A 16,070-nucleotide genomic window follows, 5' to 3' on the forward strand; every position below is an offset into this window, starting at 1 on the left:
CTATGGGCATAATTCCAGGATAGCATTGTATGACATGCTGTAAACTATAATAGTTGAAGAAATGTGCCTCTATCTTCTCTTTACAAGTGATTGTTTTGGAAAATACATGTTAAACTCCCCTCTAAAAGAAATGAAAGATGTAATTTGTTCCATAAGCTACATGACTCAGCAGCGCTGTCATTACTTAAAAATGCTATTTCTCCACCAACTTTAACCTCTTAATGACAGCAAGTGATTTTCTAAATAACTCAGCAAAAAATATAAAGAAGACTACTACTGTTTTTTGTAGGGGCTTGGTGGGAGAATAAATTAATCAGAATGTAAGCACACACTTTATTCATTTATATTAGAATTCTTTCTGCAAATAAATGTGCACTAAAGTAACCTATTTCCAAAACTATGTTTGAATCAATGAAATATGGGGGTCCAGCCTTATTATTGGGCAGAATGAAGCAGATGCTCTAGGCTTCACCAAAGGGCAGCAAATTACTAATTATTTCATTTATTATCATTGCATTTTCCTGCCAGAGAGGGGAGAGGCGTGTGTGAGATTTTCTGCCTTAGGTGCCTTGGCCAATCTTGGGTACTAAGTACCTTGATTTGGGAAAAGGAGTAGTCACTACTCTGCCTTAGGTGGAGCTGGCCCTGAGGGATGGAGTTGCTTTCTTAGACACAACACATTCCTGCTGGTTTGATGTTCATACTTCTAATCACTTGCTTTTGGATTCTGTAAAAGAGGTTTATATCAATCTTGGGATTTGTTCAGTCAAAACTCAACCCACTAGCATGAGAGTCCTTAGGCAATACATCCTTAACCCTCAGCCCCAGTGACAAGTCTACCTTCTCATCACTAATGTCACCAAATGCTTTTGCTCCTCGTCCATTTTTATCATTGCTCCTCATTTTTCATCACTGTTACCACTTACTTGTTTACAGGCAGTCAGAAAGTAGGTAGTGGCATATATTCCTCTCCCTCAGCACCTCCACTGTCTGGGCAAGGGCAAGCAAGTGACAAGTGAAGAAACGGGTTTCAATGGTGACGATGAGGAACTCTGGGTGGCTCTCTTTTGGGGTGTGGACCTTCAACACACACATCAAACCATGGCTACTTTTGAAGCTGGCCCTGCAACTCACCTGGGACTCCAGTAGCTGCTGTAAGGGAATCCAAAAGCAGGGGAATTGTCAAGGTCCAGGCAAGCCACAATACATGACTGATGGGCTGCACTCAGCTAAAAGTTGTGCCAACTTTCTATAACGAGATATCATCTTTAAAAGATCTATGTGCATTCATTTTGAATCCAGATTTTACATGGCACCAATGAGAATGTTCCAAGAAGAATTCAGAGCACTCATCTCCAAACACCACTGCTGACTTATGTGCTGCTGCTCACATTCTGGACAGTGGAGGCCTCTCTTTCGCCTGGACTTATTATAAATGAGTTTAAGATTCCTTTCTGCATGTTGTGGGATTTGTCTGTACAATTTGCATGAAAGAAAATGTGAATCTCATTAATCTCTTCATCTTTTAGAGAGAAGTCAAGACTGCTCTCTTCTTTGTAGCTCACAGGTTTTTGTTAACTATCCTAGTAACTCGGTTTTCATTAATAAATAATCCAAGAAGTTTATCTAAGCCTTCATGCTTGTAGAAATGATAAACAAATTCAAATAACATTCCCAGTGGGCTTGTTTGAAAAATCATCAGGGCTTAAACAATCCATAGCTGCTTGTTAAGCTGCATCACATGCTGAGTATAATTTGCCTCATCACTTGCATAGGCATGGCTTGCTCTGTTTTCTGCACCCAGACAGCATGAGTTGTTGAGGGGGAAAGTGTCAGCTATGCAGTATATATTTTGGACCTTTCCCTTTAATTTTTGGCCTTGCCCCTTCTGCATTCAGCTCTTCCCACCACCCAAATGTAGCATTTCAGGTATTCTCCAAAATGAAATTCACTCCTCAGACTGAAACTTTGCTGTAAGTGGCCCTCGGTGTGCATATTGGTATGATGAGAAATCTTCTCTCACTCAATTATAATTCACCATAATGTAACTATTCTACAAAGTTTTGAGCATTTCCCCTCAAAATGTTATGAATGACCACAGAATCCAACCAAGATATCATGGTGCCTATGTGTTGGTGATACAATTATGAGTTTAGGCCAGTAACTTTGAGACCAATCTTAAGTGCTTCTTTTAGTATTTGGTATTTTAAAAATAACAAAGATGGAATATGGAACGTTGTATATTTTCTTTGCTGTCAATTGCCTGAGTCTCTATGCTGCAATGATTTTCAGATTGCTTTTGTTCATCTTTTACCCTAGTTAATTAGTCTGTTCCTTCAGCTGAAAGGCCATGGCTGTTTTGAAAAATTGCGGGACTGATTGCTGTTCTTTAGTTTCTTTTAGTTCCTTTTTCTTTAACGTCCTTATGCTTCTTAATTTGTATTTCTAGCCAGACATGTCAATAAGTTGTGTTTCTGAACTAGACATATACACAGATACATTTTGGGCTGATAAATCCAACCAGTAGTACTGGCTCTGGGATCAATAGGCAGGGCTATAAATCTACTGTCTAGGTCCTTGTTAAGAATTTATCTTTCTGCATTTGCGCGCGCACACACACACACACACACCAATGCTCTGGCTGACTCATTAGTGCCAATGATGGTATGGGACTGAAAAATTCCAAACTAACTAGAATTGTCAGAAGTCATGAAAATGGCACCAAAGGAGGCTAGATAACATTCATAAAGGGCTCTGGCATAAACATCTGCTGAGATGAGAGCATGATTGAATTCATACCACCTTTTTGTGAAGGAAATGGATGATTATTCATTTTCTCATCTTTATGGGCTTTTCTGCATAAAGTACTTATTGCACATTTGCAATCCCTCACTTACAGAGATTTGTGGGTCTTTTTCACAAAACTGTCATTCTCCAGGATCTCTTTCATGTTTTCTGGCCGTTTTGTGGCAATTTTTAGATTGAGAAAAAGTCAGCCATTACATTTTAAATATGGAAGAAACAGGGTGAAAGCTTATGTACCGTTGTAATTCTTTTCCACTGTAGGTAGACCACAGAGCCTCCATGTGGTTGAATAATGGAATATAGAGAGACAGAAAAGAGAAAAAAGCATGCATAGATCACTCCCTTCCTTCTGCAAAGAAAACAGAAGAAGGCATTTATGCAGAGAAACCTTAGTTCTCTTGAGTACTGAACTTCTATGTTAGGAAAATCTCTTTATTCAAAATATGAAAGAATGTGTGTTCAGTATAATTTACACTTGTACATTTCAAGACAAAATTACCACTCGTTGACTTATAATGGTGAAGTTGTTCAACAGAGTTTTTCCCACTAATACAGGCAGCAAGTTCAGCAACAGTTGATCTGGACAAATGGCTTGCATGCCCCTCTCAATGGTCTATCAAGGTCTAGAATAAATCCAAAGGGGGGAAGTAATTGTTTTCCATTATCTTTCAGGTGCTGTTTAAAAATATGCCATCCATGTATCATTATACTAGGAGAACAGCAGATGCTGTCTCAAGACTGACCATAGAATGTAGTTTCTCCTGAAATACCTGAAATTGTTAAGGGTGCACTCCCATGCAAGTGTAGACAGAAAGAAGACTAGGAAGTTGTAGGCCTTTTTTCTGTCTAAACGTGTGAAGGATTGCACCTTTAACTTTCAAATGCAGACCAGTTTGTACAGCATAGAATCTAACAAAGAAGTTAATTGCAGACTCTTCGAAGAAATTGCTGTACTTGTGGCCAGTGATATTTCACTAACCGTCTTCTCCCATTTGCTAGGATCCTATTATTGGTCTTCATCCATCCTATATATACCACATACACTTTTTAAGGCATAATACTAATGAAAGCATGAATAGAAGGCCAAGCACGGAAAACAAATTCATCAACCCACCCCCCTAGTTTTGCCAGTTTGCAAAATGTGCAAACAAAAAATTTAAAAATAGTTTTTTTCTCTATAGTACAAAGGCACTATAGGCAGCTGTTAAATGTCAACCTGTGAGAAATGCAGGTTGTGCATTTGAGAAGCTGTGATATTATGGAATCTTCAGCTTTGTACTTACTCTCAAAAGTAACACAATTGGCCCAAAAACATGAAAGCTGAAGGTACCCTTCAGCACTGCTGGGAATTGATGCAGAAGGACAAGAGAGATGAACTTTGTTCTCTCTTTCTTCGTATGTGTTATGTCATTTCCTAGTGGTTAGCAGTCTTGGCCGGGAAGCCAAACTAAATTCAGAAGTGTATATAACTGAATCTCAATATGTCTGTGTGCTATTGGACAGAAAACATACAGAAAAGGAAAGGCTGAGTGCAGTCCTAGGTGTTGTACCCTCATTAGCAGAAGCTTCTAAACCTGGAGGCTCCTGTGAATCCAAGTCCTGCTGAACTGCTGATAACAGGTGGGAGGAGGATGGAGGCAACTTAAGCCTCTCCATGTTGTTGTTTTTCTCTACACAGGCCTCTAGAAAGGGCACATTGTCAGTGGTGGGAGAGGCAATAGGTATCATTTTAATGTGGCCTTTCTCCTCCCTTCCCATTGGAACACCCCAGCATTTTCTGAGCCTGTATTTACAACCTTGGAAAGCAGTCTGTACAGTTCTGCAGGGGGTGTGGGGAGGGAGAAAATTCAGGAGTACCCCTTCTTAAGTTGTAACAGTGTCTATGGCCTTAAAGCACTGATTGTGAGGAACCCCATGGCCTCTCTCCCAGGATCATAGAATCATAAGATTGCTCTCCCGTACCTCCATTTAAAATACACTTATTTATGAACTGTTAATGGTTTCCACAAGATCTACATTTACTATCCAAGACAGGCACCATAACTATCAAATTGGGGATTGGAGTCGTCTGTAAACAGAGATTTTATCATCTTGTTTATTCTTTCAAAGGTGACAGAAAATCAACCACCTCCTATCCAGTAACCAGAAAGCAAACTTAGAAAACCAACCTTTAGATATGCCACACAGCCAAGTTAAATGATTTCTACTAGAAATTTGAGAAGCAAGTAGCCGCTCCATGCAGGGTATCTAGGATACCCTGGAGTATCTTAGGATGTTCTGAACAATCTAGAACATCCTTTTGTTCTCCACTTGCATCCAGTCATCACTTAGAGATATAATCAAATGACTACCACAAAGCACATGTCAGCTCCCTGTTTAGGGCCACTTAGTCATGTATTACACACCAAGTGAAGGTTTACGCACAGCAAACTGCCAAAAAAATGTAGTAGCAAAGCATGTAATTTTGTGCATGGTTGTGTTTGCTCAGGCCCTCTGGGTAAAGAGGCAACAGGCATAGGAATTTCAAGTGGCTACCATAAAACCATGGCATTTATTAACTTTCTCTAGTAGTTTCAGAGGCATAACAGCCTGAATTTAACTACAGCAATGGAAGGCAGAAAAACCAAAACATCAGGCAGGCTTCTTTCCAAGCAGAGAAAGGAAACTTCCCCATAATGCACAAGTCCCACCACCGGACTTGCCTTCCAAAAAGTGCCCTGGAAAAGCACCACTAACATTGTGCAAGTATTCGGTTAAAAAAGAAGGACGAGGGGGAGGAAGAGGAGAAGCGAGTTCCCACAGCAGGTCACCATTGGGCTAAAGGTGGGTCCAGAATCTGAAAAGGCTGAAGCTTTTGCCATGAGTTTCAAGGCTGAGCTCCCTAAGCAGACACCCTTGCCAGCCGCGAGGGTCAGAAAGAAGCAACTTCCCGTTCGCTCCAATGCAGATAAGCAGTGAGTGGAAAGAGACTTCTCGGCAGGACACCGCTGGGAGAGGATCCGGTGCCAGCTAGTCAAGAGATCGGACTCAGAAAGCGGGTACACACGCACCCCGTCAGGTTTCCCTTTCCACCCAGCTCCCACAAGCTGGACCCCTCAGAGTCGATTCCTCCTCCTGGACTCCCTCCCGCACCGCTCCCTCCAGGCCACCCCGCCGGCGGGACACCCACCTCGAAGAAAGTGATCCTGCTGCCCATTTCGCAGGCGAACGCGCAGCCCTGCTGCCTGGACGCGGGATGCAGGCGGCGGCGGCGGCACCTCCTCTGCGCCGCGGCTGCACTTTAATTGGGAGCCCCGGCAGGGCCTCCGGCCAATCAGGAGATTCCCTGCCGCCAGGAGGAAGCCCTGCTGGGAGGCAAGAAGGCGCGTCCAGACCGGGGCGCGGGGGTGGGCGGCCGTGCTCTGCCAGCTCGCGTCCCCCTCCATCACCGGCTCGCCGTCCCCCGGGTGTTGCTGCTGCATGCGGCCAAGATGCGATGCGCTCTCCAGCAGCTACGCTGCAAAGGCGAAAAGGCAGTCTGCCCTGGCCAGCCGTTTCGCAAGGGTTCGCTGCTGAGCAGGTTGCCGCCGGGAGAGGCTTCGTGCTAGCACACGCTCGCAAATCTAGGGATTGTCTTTGTCTCACAGTAAAAGCGAAGGCATACTTTTATCCACGGCTTGTTCCAAAGAATATTAAGGAGGCGTCTATGGGGTGCGTCGAGATGAGGCTTTTATTTTGCAATCGCCCTGTCTCAAACAAGGAATTTTATGGGGCTCAGACTGACGTCCTCTGTTTGTAACTCTCCCATGTCCTCACTGCTTTCTCTGCATATTTTCGTACGGCGCGCGGGGAAGGAAATAGCTGCACTGCTGTATATTGCCTTTTGCTTCCAGACAAGGCTTTTATAACATTATTGTTCTACCACATTCATGGAAGCTGATGCAGTGGGGCAGGACAGAGGTTCAGACCACAATATCTTCTATTCATGACCATCTGGTGATGTGTTAATGCTTCTTTCATCTTTTCCTTAATACAGAAGATGAGAAAAAGTTGGAATGACTGTACGTGTATGGGCCATGTAGAATAGAATCATAGAATACTAGAGTTGGAAGGGGCTAATGAAGGCCATCGGGTCCAACCCCTGATATTGCAGGACACCACATTGCACCATCCCACTCAGATGGCTGTCCAGTTGCTTTTTGAATGTCTCTAGTGTGGGAGAGCCCACCACCTCTCTAGGCAGCTGGTTCCACTGTCCTATTGCTCTGACAGTGAGGAAGCTCTTCCTGATGTCCAGCCTGAATCTGGGATGTCACAACTTGACTTGATTATTCTGTGTCTTACACTCTGGTATCAGCAAGAAGAGATCTTGACGTTCCTCTTTGTGACAGCCTTTCAGGTGCTTATGGAGGGATACCATGTCCCCCCTCAGTCTTCTCTTTGCAAGGCTGAACAGGCCCAGTTCTCTCTCCTCATAGGGCAGTGTTTCCAAACCATGGGTCATTTTTGTTGCCCTCCTTTGGACCCTTTCTATTTTTTCTGCATCTTTCTTATGCACCACGCCAGTATTAGAGGTAGTATGCCTATGTACACCAGTTGCTGGAGAACACGGGCAGGAGGTTGCCTGTGCAATCACATGGGTAGCTGGTTGGCCACTGTGTAAAGAGAATTTTGGATCAGTTGGGCACTTGGTCTGATCCATCATGGCTCTTCTTATGTTCTTAGCTTCCCAGTATTTTCTGACTGCAAATGCGATGGGCCTTCATCTGGAAGGATGGTGGGAGCACCCGTGTTCCCCTGCGCAAGCCACATCTTGACAGCAACCTAGTTGGGCCTAGTTCCCATTTCCCCAGGTGACAACAGTGTTTGTATATGAGCTCTTATACCTTTCCTTTGCTGTTCAGGTAATGATCTATGGGCTATGATGTGGACACTCCACCTAGACACCCATGATTCTAAAATGTATAGGAGGAGCATAGGAAATTGCACTACTTTGAGTTAGACAACTGCTCAGTGCTGGCTTCCAAGTTTTTGAAGGCCCTTGAATATGGCATCTTCTGTGGGCCCTTTCCATGAGTCTACATCCTCAGCATCACTGTAACCAGTGTTATTGCTCCTCTTCTTCTTTCTTATCATTGCTACCTCTTACCTGACAGGCAGAAGTAAGTGGGCAAGGGCACCCACTGCTACTCCTTCATCCCACCAGTATTTGGGTTGCCAGAGCAAATGGTGGTTTGAACAAGCAGGGTGCAACCGTGAAGCAAGTCCGGGGAGTTCTTGCCACTGGGTTTCTGCCTGGGCATGAGCCCTTAGGAGATCCCCAACCATGGCTGCCTTGAGCCCAGACCTGCTACTGTTCCATCTGGCAGCCCCTCCCTCCCTCCCTCCCTCCCTTTTCTAGACAAGGCTTTTAAACCTGATACTTCTGCTTCTGGACTCTCTTCAGCTCTCTACAGAAAGATTTTTTCCCATTCCTGGCTTTCCATATGTCCTGTGGTACAGTGGAACACTGTGGAATAAAACTGATATATAATGCTGTTTCTCAACTGCCCAAAACGTTGGGGAGTTATATAAGGCTGTTTCTCCACCCCCCCCAAAAAAAAAACAACCATGAAAGTGGTTGAAAAAGACAGGAACAACACAAGGCAATAATTAAATTGTCCAAAGCGCCCATTAACTAATGTGAGTGAGGAATGACAAGTACACAATAAACAGCCTTGCCTAGAAAAGGTTTCTTTATTTCTTTGTAGCTGCTCCTGATGAGAGTGCTCTGCTCTCATCATTATTAAACCCTTTAATGAGCAAGGCAATTGCCCAGGAATTGGCCATTTCACCTCTTGTGGTTTCCCACTGGCTAGTGACAAGGGCTGAGAGTGTCCTTTGTTGGATCAGGTCATCAGAACCTGACAAAAAGAGGATCTCTTTCTGTTGCTTGAGAGTGGACTGTCTGAAGTACTTTGTGGTTATTTTGTTTTATCTTTTCCTTTCTTTTTTGGCTATGAGTTTAATGTGAACAAAGCATCTTAGTGTTCAGTCTCTTAATATAAACTGATTAGTGAATTGTGAACAGAGGTATAATGTTGAAGTGTTTGTACTGGATATTGTTAATTAACCATTAGTATATGTCTCATGCTCATTTTTCAAAGAGTTTTCCTACACGAGTCATTTATTGTGCGCTCATGATTCACATGTTGTTCACAATTCACCATATTGCCAGTTGTTCACTCGCTCTTTAGACAATGTCTTTCTGTCTTTTTTTTCTGAGCACTTTCCTGATATTTTTAGAACAGGGGAAATGGAGTATTATTTTAGAATGGAGAAAATGGCATAGTCTCTTCTCGGATATTTCAGTTATTCTGCTGTTGCACAGCTCCACCTAGAAGTTATATATCAGAAAAACAGGAAAGAAAATGCTTCTTGTATAGAGCCCAGTTCTCAATTCTGTAACAAAACTGAAAGTAGATAGAGTGGATTAACAGCAATTAAAAGCCTTGTCTAGAAAAATCTCATTGAGAACTGGAAATAAGAGGAGCCACAGAAAACACATGTGAGAAAGAGGAATGAGCAAATGAGAGAGAAAGAGGGAGAAAAGGATCCAAAGAAAGGGAGCTTCTTTACATGGAGCTGAAAACTCACTGCATCTAGTTTTGGTGACCTCACAGAACTGAATCTGAGAATGTTTCCTTTTTGTGTTTTGTATAGACTTCAGATCTCAATTCTTCAATGTTACCAAAAGAAGATACAGCAGTTAACAGCCTTGTGTAGAACAGTTCAAGATGTAATAGAATTGTTAATGTTATATTGTACCTGTTCTCAGAACTACTCTGACCATAATGTACAGTGGCAATACATGATACAAATCAATGGGCTGTGACTACCTCAACTTTTGCTGACATGGTGGGTCCTCAGTCAACCCTTGAAGCTCCTCAGCTGGTGAAACAGGAACATGCCCTTGCTGGCTGGGATATTCTGGGAGTTGTAGGACTTTTTTCAGTCTACACATGCCTAGGATCGAGCCCTTGGGGTATTTCTTGGCTGCCCTGCCTTCTGAGAGTAGGTAGATTGCTGTTGTCTCTGGCTTTTAATGGCATTGGCCCTTTTAGGACATCTGTTCCACCTGCTGGACCCTTGCTTTTTTGGTCCTGGCATCTTTTATTTATTTGATACTGCTTGCTGCTGTTTTATTATTGTTGCCCTTGATGATGTTGTTCTATTTAAATTGTTAGCCTCCTTGAAGATCATATTTAAAATGTTGGATATAAATTCTGAAAATGAATAAAAGCGTATCACATGCCACATCTCTAAAATCAGCTAGACCAGGATAATTAGACAAGGTGAAGTAAGGCTTCGGTCAAGTACAAGTGCCCAAGTATATTAGTAAATATACTTGAACACACATTTTAGTATGCCAGAAGAGAATTTCTGGGGTACAATGCAAACTGCATCTCATATTCTACAGGAAACTGTTTCATTTCATTTAGATCAGTTTTCTTTCTTTTTTCCTTTTCAACATAAACTAACAAACACATTTGGTGTTTAAGCCTATAATTATGTTGAGTTCTGTTTTTAAAAAATCCTCTCCATTCTAGCTGTAGCTTCTGGGATGCAGCCAAGGTTTTGTTAGCTGTTATTGGAGACCAATAGACAATACAAGCTTGCAGCAGCAAATTTCAAACACTGCAAGGCTTTATTTGCATAGAATACACACAAAGGGGGGATTAGTTGTTCCAAGTATGCAATATAAATAAATTATATTTGGTTCATAAATCTCTGTTTTGGTTTTCATACAAAAATGTTATGCAACTGACCTCATTGTTGCATTCATGTTTTATGTTGTCTTTATTATTCCTAGTAATATTCTATGGCTTAGCATTTAAGGTTGCAGTCCTATGCCCATTAAGCTCATAGGAAACCCACAGAATCCAGTGACACAATTCTGAAAAGACACATCACAGTGTAACAGACTTTCTACACAAGGTATTTATAATGCACTCCTGATTCCTCACAGTAGTTTACTTGACTTTGTCATTGTTCATAGCCTTTCCTGTTACTTGCGGTCATTTCCATGGCTTTTTAAAGATCAAGAACAGTGATGTATTGTCTGTGAATGGTTGTGTGAAATGCTTGTTTATGCAGCTTCGATACCACAGTGCCCCTAGAGCTTGTGAGGTGGAACATACAGAAAAACAGAGAAAGAAAACCCCTGGGAAAGAACTGTGTAAAGGAGCCAGTCTTGATCCTGTAAAGAATCCAGAAGCAGAAGCCTCGGTGGGCTAAAAGCATCATGGAGAGAAGCGCTAGGAGAACGTAACTTTTGTAAGGCTCACTCGTGAAAGACAAAGTAAAATTAAAACCATCTTTCAGATTGTGATCTTAAATCTCCCTGTGTTGGGTCTGGAGAAGTTGCAGCAGAAAGCAAGTTACTAGTCAGCCCTTGGGCCAATGTATACTTACCAAGCAGGCTACAAATTTTGAAGTTACACACAACTGTTCTGGATAATAATAATGATGGTGGTGGTGGTGATGATGATGATAAAGCAGTTGGGGAGATGTTTCCATGCCTGGGCATTATCCCCATAATTTTATTCCCAATACACAGTAACAGTCAATACCTTTAAAAGTCCAGAAAATATTGTTCAACTTTCTAATATCTGAAGCACATTCTTTTCAAAATTAAAGCTTAGGGCATCTGTTGGAAGGAGGTCGCCTCCAAACAGTGATTCATGAAGAGGTGAAATGAATAACCTGTTTTTGAGAGAAAGCTTCAGTATCTCTTAATTGGGAGTAGCTGAATGATCTATTCCTTCTACTGGTAGAGATTGTTTGGTCCAAGAGCAAGGTATTGGACCATGCAGAAATACAGCAGAAAACCTTCCCCAGAGGTATGCTGGGTTCACAGGAGACATTCCTAATTTAGGATGTAATCCTCTGCATGGTTAGACAGAAGAAAGTCCTACAACTCTCAGCATTTCTAATACAGGGAGTTGTAGGACTTTTTTGATCTGCACACGCAGAGGATTGTATCCTTTAATTATCTTATGGCATCATTAATACTAGAAATTCTCTTGTAAGTGCATCCTTAGGGAATTAGTCAGCATTCCAATGTTGCACTTGCTGGTAAGTTTCAAGTTATATAACAGTCCTCTCCAACTGTTCCTTACAAGCAGCACAAATTATGTTGTCTCTGGGGGGAAAAAGGAAAGGCAATGTATTACTAAGGCTTGTCTATCATTCTGTCATTCAGGACTCAATGATCCCCTGCAAAGTTGGGAAATTAGAAAGCTCAAAAGGATTCATCTCTAAAACTGGAGAATCGTTTTGGAGACATATAAGACCTTGGATTATTGTAGGCAGCAGGCTAAATGCAAACCAGCAATGAGATGCACTTGCTAAAAGGACAAATGCTGTGTTGAGTATAGTATTTGGGAATAGTATTTTGGGAATAGTATTACTTCCAAATCAGGCAGTAATAGTTCTTCCATACACTTCACTAGTCAGACCCCCTGTAGAATACTGTATCCAGTTCTTGGCACCAAGCTTTAAGAAAAATGCAGAAAAATTGGAAAGGGTTCAGAGAAGGGCAACAAAAATCATCCAGGGTTTGGAAACATTGCCCTATGAGGGAGAGAGAGAACTCTGGGTATGTTGAGACTTGAGAAGGGAAGACTGAGGGGAGACATTATATCACTTTATGAGTAACTGAAAGGCTGTCACAGAGAGGAAGGACAAGATCTCTTCTCGTTCATACCAGAGTGTACGTCACAGAATAATCAGTCCAAGTTGAGAGAAACCAGATTCAGGCTAGCTATCAGGAAAAGTTTCCTAACTCAGAGCAATACAACAGTGGAACCAGTTGCTTAGAGAGGTTGTAGGCTCTCCCACACTTGAGACATTCAAAAGGAAACTAGTCAGTCATCTGAGTTCAAAATAGAACTTTTTATTGTATTGATTTATTATGCATGTACCATACTTTTCTTACAACATGACTTCATGATTTTTGCGAAATCTTCCATTCAGGCAAGGTTCAGGGCAGGGCTGGATTTAGAGAGAGACCAAGGAGAAAACTTTGTGAGAGACTGGGCTTGAGAGGGCTTAGAGTAAACCTGTCATGGGCAGCCAAAAGAAATAGTACAGACAGTTCTCAAATACAGTATGCAAATTTATCATAAGAACATAAGAAAAGCCACTCTGGATCAGACCAAAGGTCCATGTAGTCCATCACTGTATGCACAGTAGCAAATATCAGGACAAAATGAGCAAAAGATTTGCCATAATATGGCTGTTAGAAGCCTGACAATATAAGAGCAGCTTTAGACATAAGGTGGGATTCCTGATTTGATCAGGAATCCGTGTTACAAGTCTTCCTTTGCACATACTTAAGCCTTGGAAATGCTAATGCCTTTGTCCCAAATGGTTTTCCTTTGAAGGTTTCTCTTAGATATGCTAATTGTTTACCTGCCCTGAAGTTTCTTCTCTTTCTGTTGTCTTAATCCCTACTGTTTTATTCTAATGTGCCTCTAGCATACTGTGTATGTGATCCCCCACCCCTTCTTCAAACTGTGTATGTAACTGACAGGTTATATAAGCATCTTGTATAGACTCCATCTTTGTAGTCCTTTGGGAGCTACCTACATGCCACATGTATTTCCTGTATGTCCGAATAAACTGCAAACCCAGTGGACTTTCTAAGGGTGCTTTTTTCACTCTTGTCACAAACCAGCTGCCCACAGGATTGCTCAAGCAGATGGGCACAGGACCACCACCTCAACAGCTGGTGTGTGCAAGCATGCCACCTCTGCAAAGGGAGGTAGCACAGAGGCAGCAAGGCTAGTAGCCACTCCCTCTTGAATCTGTTTAACCCCCTTCTAAAGCCATCCAATTTGGTGGCCATCACCACTTTCCATGGCAGTGAATTCCGTAGCTTGACTATACTTGTGTGAATAAGCATTTCCTTTAATCTGATCTAACGCCCCCACCAATCAGCTTCATGGGATGACTCTGGGCTTGGGAAGGTAAGAAAAATGTCCCCCTCTCCACCTTCTTTACACTAACTCAGATGCACTATTTTAAACACCTCTATCATGTCTCCCCTTATTTGTCTTTTTTCTAAGCTAAACAGTCCAAGTTGTTGTAGCCACAGCTCCTAGGGGAGATGCTCCAGTCCTCTGATCATTTTGGTTACCCTTCTCTGTACTTTTTCCAACTCAATAATGTCCTTTTTCAGGAAAGGTGATCAGAACTGAACACAATATTCTAAGTGTGGTTTTACCTAAGATTTGTACAAGGGGAGTAAAATCTTTGCAATTCTATTTTCTATTCTGTTCCTAATTGTTCCCAGCATGGAGTTTGCCTTTTTCAAAGTTGTCCACCACTATGCCAAAAATCCCTTCTTGCTCAGTCACTGCTAGCTCAGAACTCATCAGCGTATACCTGAAGTGGCGATTTTTGCCTCAACATGCATTACTTTACACTTGTTTATATTGCACTGCAATTGTCATTTTGATGCCCGTTCTCTCAGCTTGGAGAGATCCCTTTGGAGCTCCACACAATCCCTTCTAGTTTTGATATGCATGATATATATCCCTGTCGGCTTATCTGAGAGGAATATAGCATGCATACAAATTTTGAATCTATTTGCTGCAATGATCTACAGAAGCAGTGACATAACATTGTTAAAGGGTTGGACTAGTGGAGGTAGGCACCAAAGATACTTCTTTCTTGTGATGACATTCGGTCTAGGACTAACCCATGGTCATGGTCACCAGACACTGGATGTGAGGTAGTTGTGGAGGCTCATGTATCATAATAAATAGGGTATATTGAGATCACAAGGAGAGGAGGAGTGAGTGCTGCTGACAGAACTGTATGGCCCCAGAATGCATGTAAGGGTCCAATCCTATACATGTTAAGACAGAAAAGAAGTCCTACAAATGCTAGCAAGCCCCACATGCTGTATCTTAAATGAGAGAGCACGGAAGAACATTACATCCTAGGGACAGGAAACCACATCTAAAGAAGCATTTATTATATATTTATAATTAATATACATAATATTAATGTATATTAATATTATTGTCCAGCTATGCATGCACATACTCTATTGCCACATCCAGTTATGAAAACAAATCAAAGAGAACAAAAAGAGTCAAATATAAGCAAAGGAGACTAAGAAAAACTGATTTGAGAGAAAGGAGGGGAGTCTTGTTTTGTGGGTTTAGATGGAAGGGCCAGAGATATTGTGTCGAGCCCTCTCTTAACTGCCCTCTTTAATTAATAAAGCCTACTCAGGCAGGTGCATTGCAGTTTGCCCATGCCTGATGCAAGTAGAAGAGAGAGGAATGGCTGTATTAATCTGTGGAGATACAGCACCTTCAAGACTGAAGGCCAAGCCTGTGCCAGTTTAGACTGCATAAAGAAACAAATAGCGTACAACTCCCAACATGTCCCAGCCAGTATTACTGGGCACACTGTGAATTTTAGGCTTTTGCTGTCTAAACCAGCATAAGGGTTGTGCCCAATCTGATTTTACTCATGTGTGCTGCCAAAAACCATGCAGAGAACTCGATGGGCTGCTCTACAACCCTAAATTCATTAAAAATAAGAAGAGCGTTGGGGGATTTGAAGTGCCTGATCCTGCCTAATCTTGGCTGCTAAGCAGGGCAGGGCTGGTTTGGAATCTGGATGGGAGAGGTTGGACCTGATGGCCTGATAGGCCCCTCCCAACTGTATGCTTGTACGATCAGCTCAACATCTCCCGCTTATGCATTCAAGTGTCTCATAAAAATCTATTAAGACATACGTGCAAGAAAACAAACGGAGAGGTGTAGCGCCTCTGTTACTAGAAGCGGTATATATACATTGTGAGCACTAGCCATTAATAATAAAACAGCTTTATCCTCCACGGATTATCCCTTTCTCGTCTAATGCCCTTTTAAAACCCCATTGTGCTCGGCAGGGTGTACTTCTGAATAAACAGGTTTGGGAATGTGATGCGTAAAGCAGAAAAGAAAATGACCACAGAAACGGTTCGGGTTTTTTCTTTTGGCTGACAGGGTGGGGGAAACAGGCCCAACGAGATTTATGGGGGAACGAGGAAGAGCTCCTAGACAACCAGCAGAGGGCGTATGTCTGAAATGTTGACATCCCAAGAGATCGCTCGAGGGCGACGCGAGTCGCGGCTGTCACAGCACATGCTCCTGATGGTCGGGCATGCGCCCTCGCGGCAGGACCGGACTCTCCGCGCTCAGCTGCGGCGTGGCTCCGCCGGGGTCGGACGGGTGCGAGAA

The sequence above is a fragment of the Varanus komodoensis genome, unplaced genomic scaffold (assembly GCF_004798865.1).
Source record: "Varanus komodoensis strain SLA01 unplaced genomic scaffold, ASM479886v1 scaffold24, whole genome shotgun sequence".
Classification (NCBI taxonomy): domain Eukaryota; kingdom Metazoa; phylum Chordata; class Lepidosauria; order Squamata; family Varanidae; genus Varanus; species Varanus komodoensis.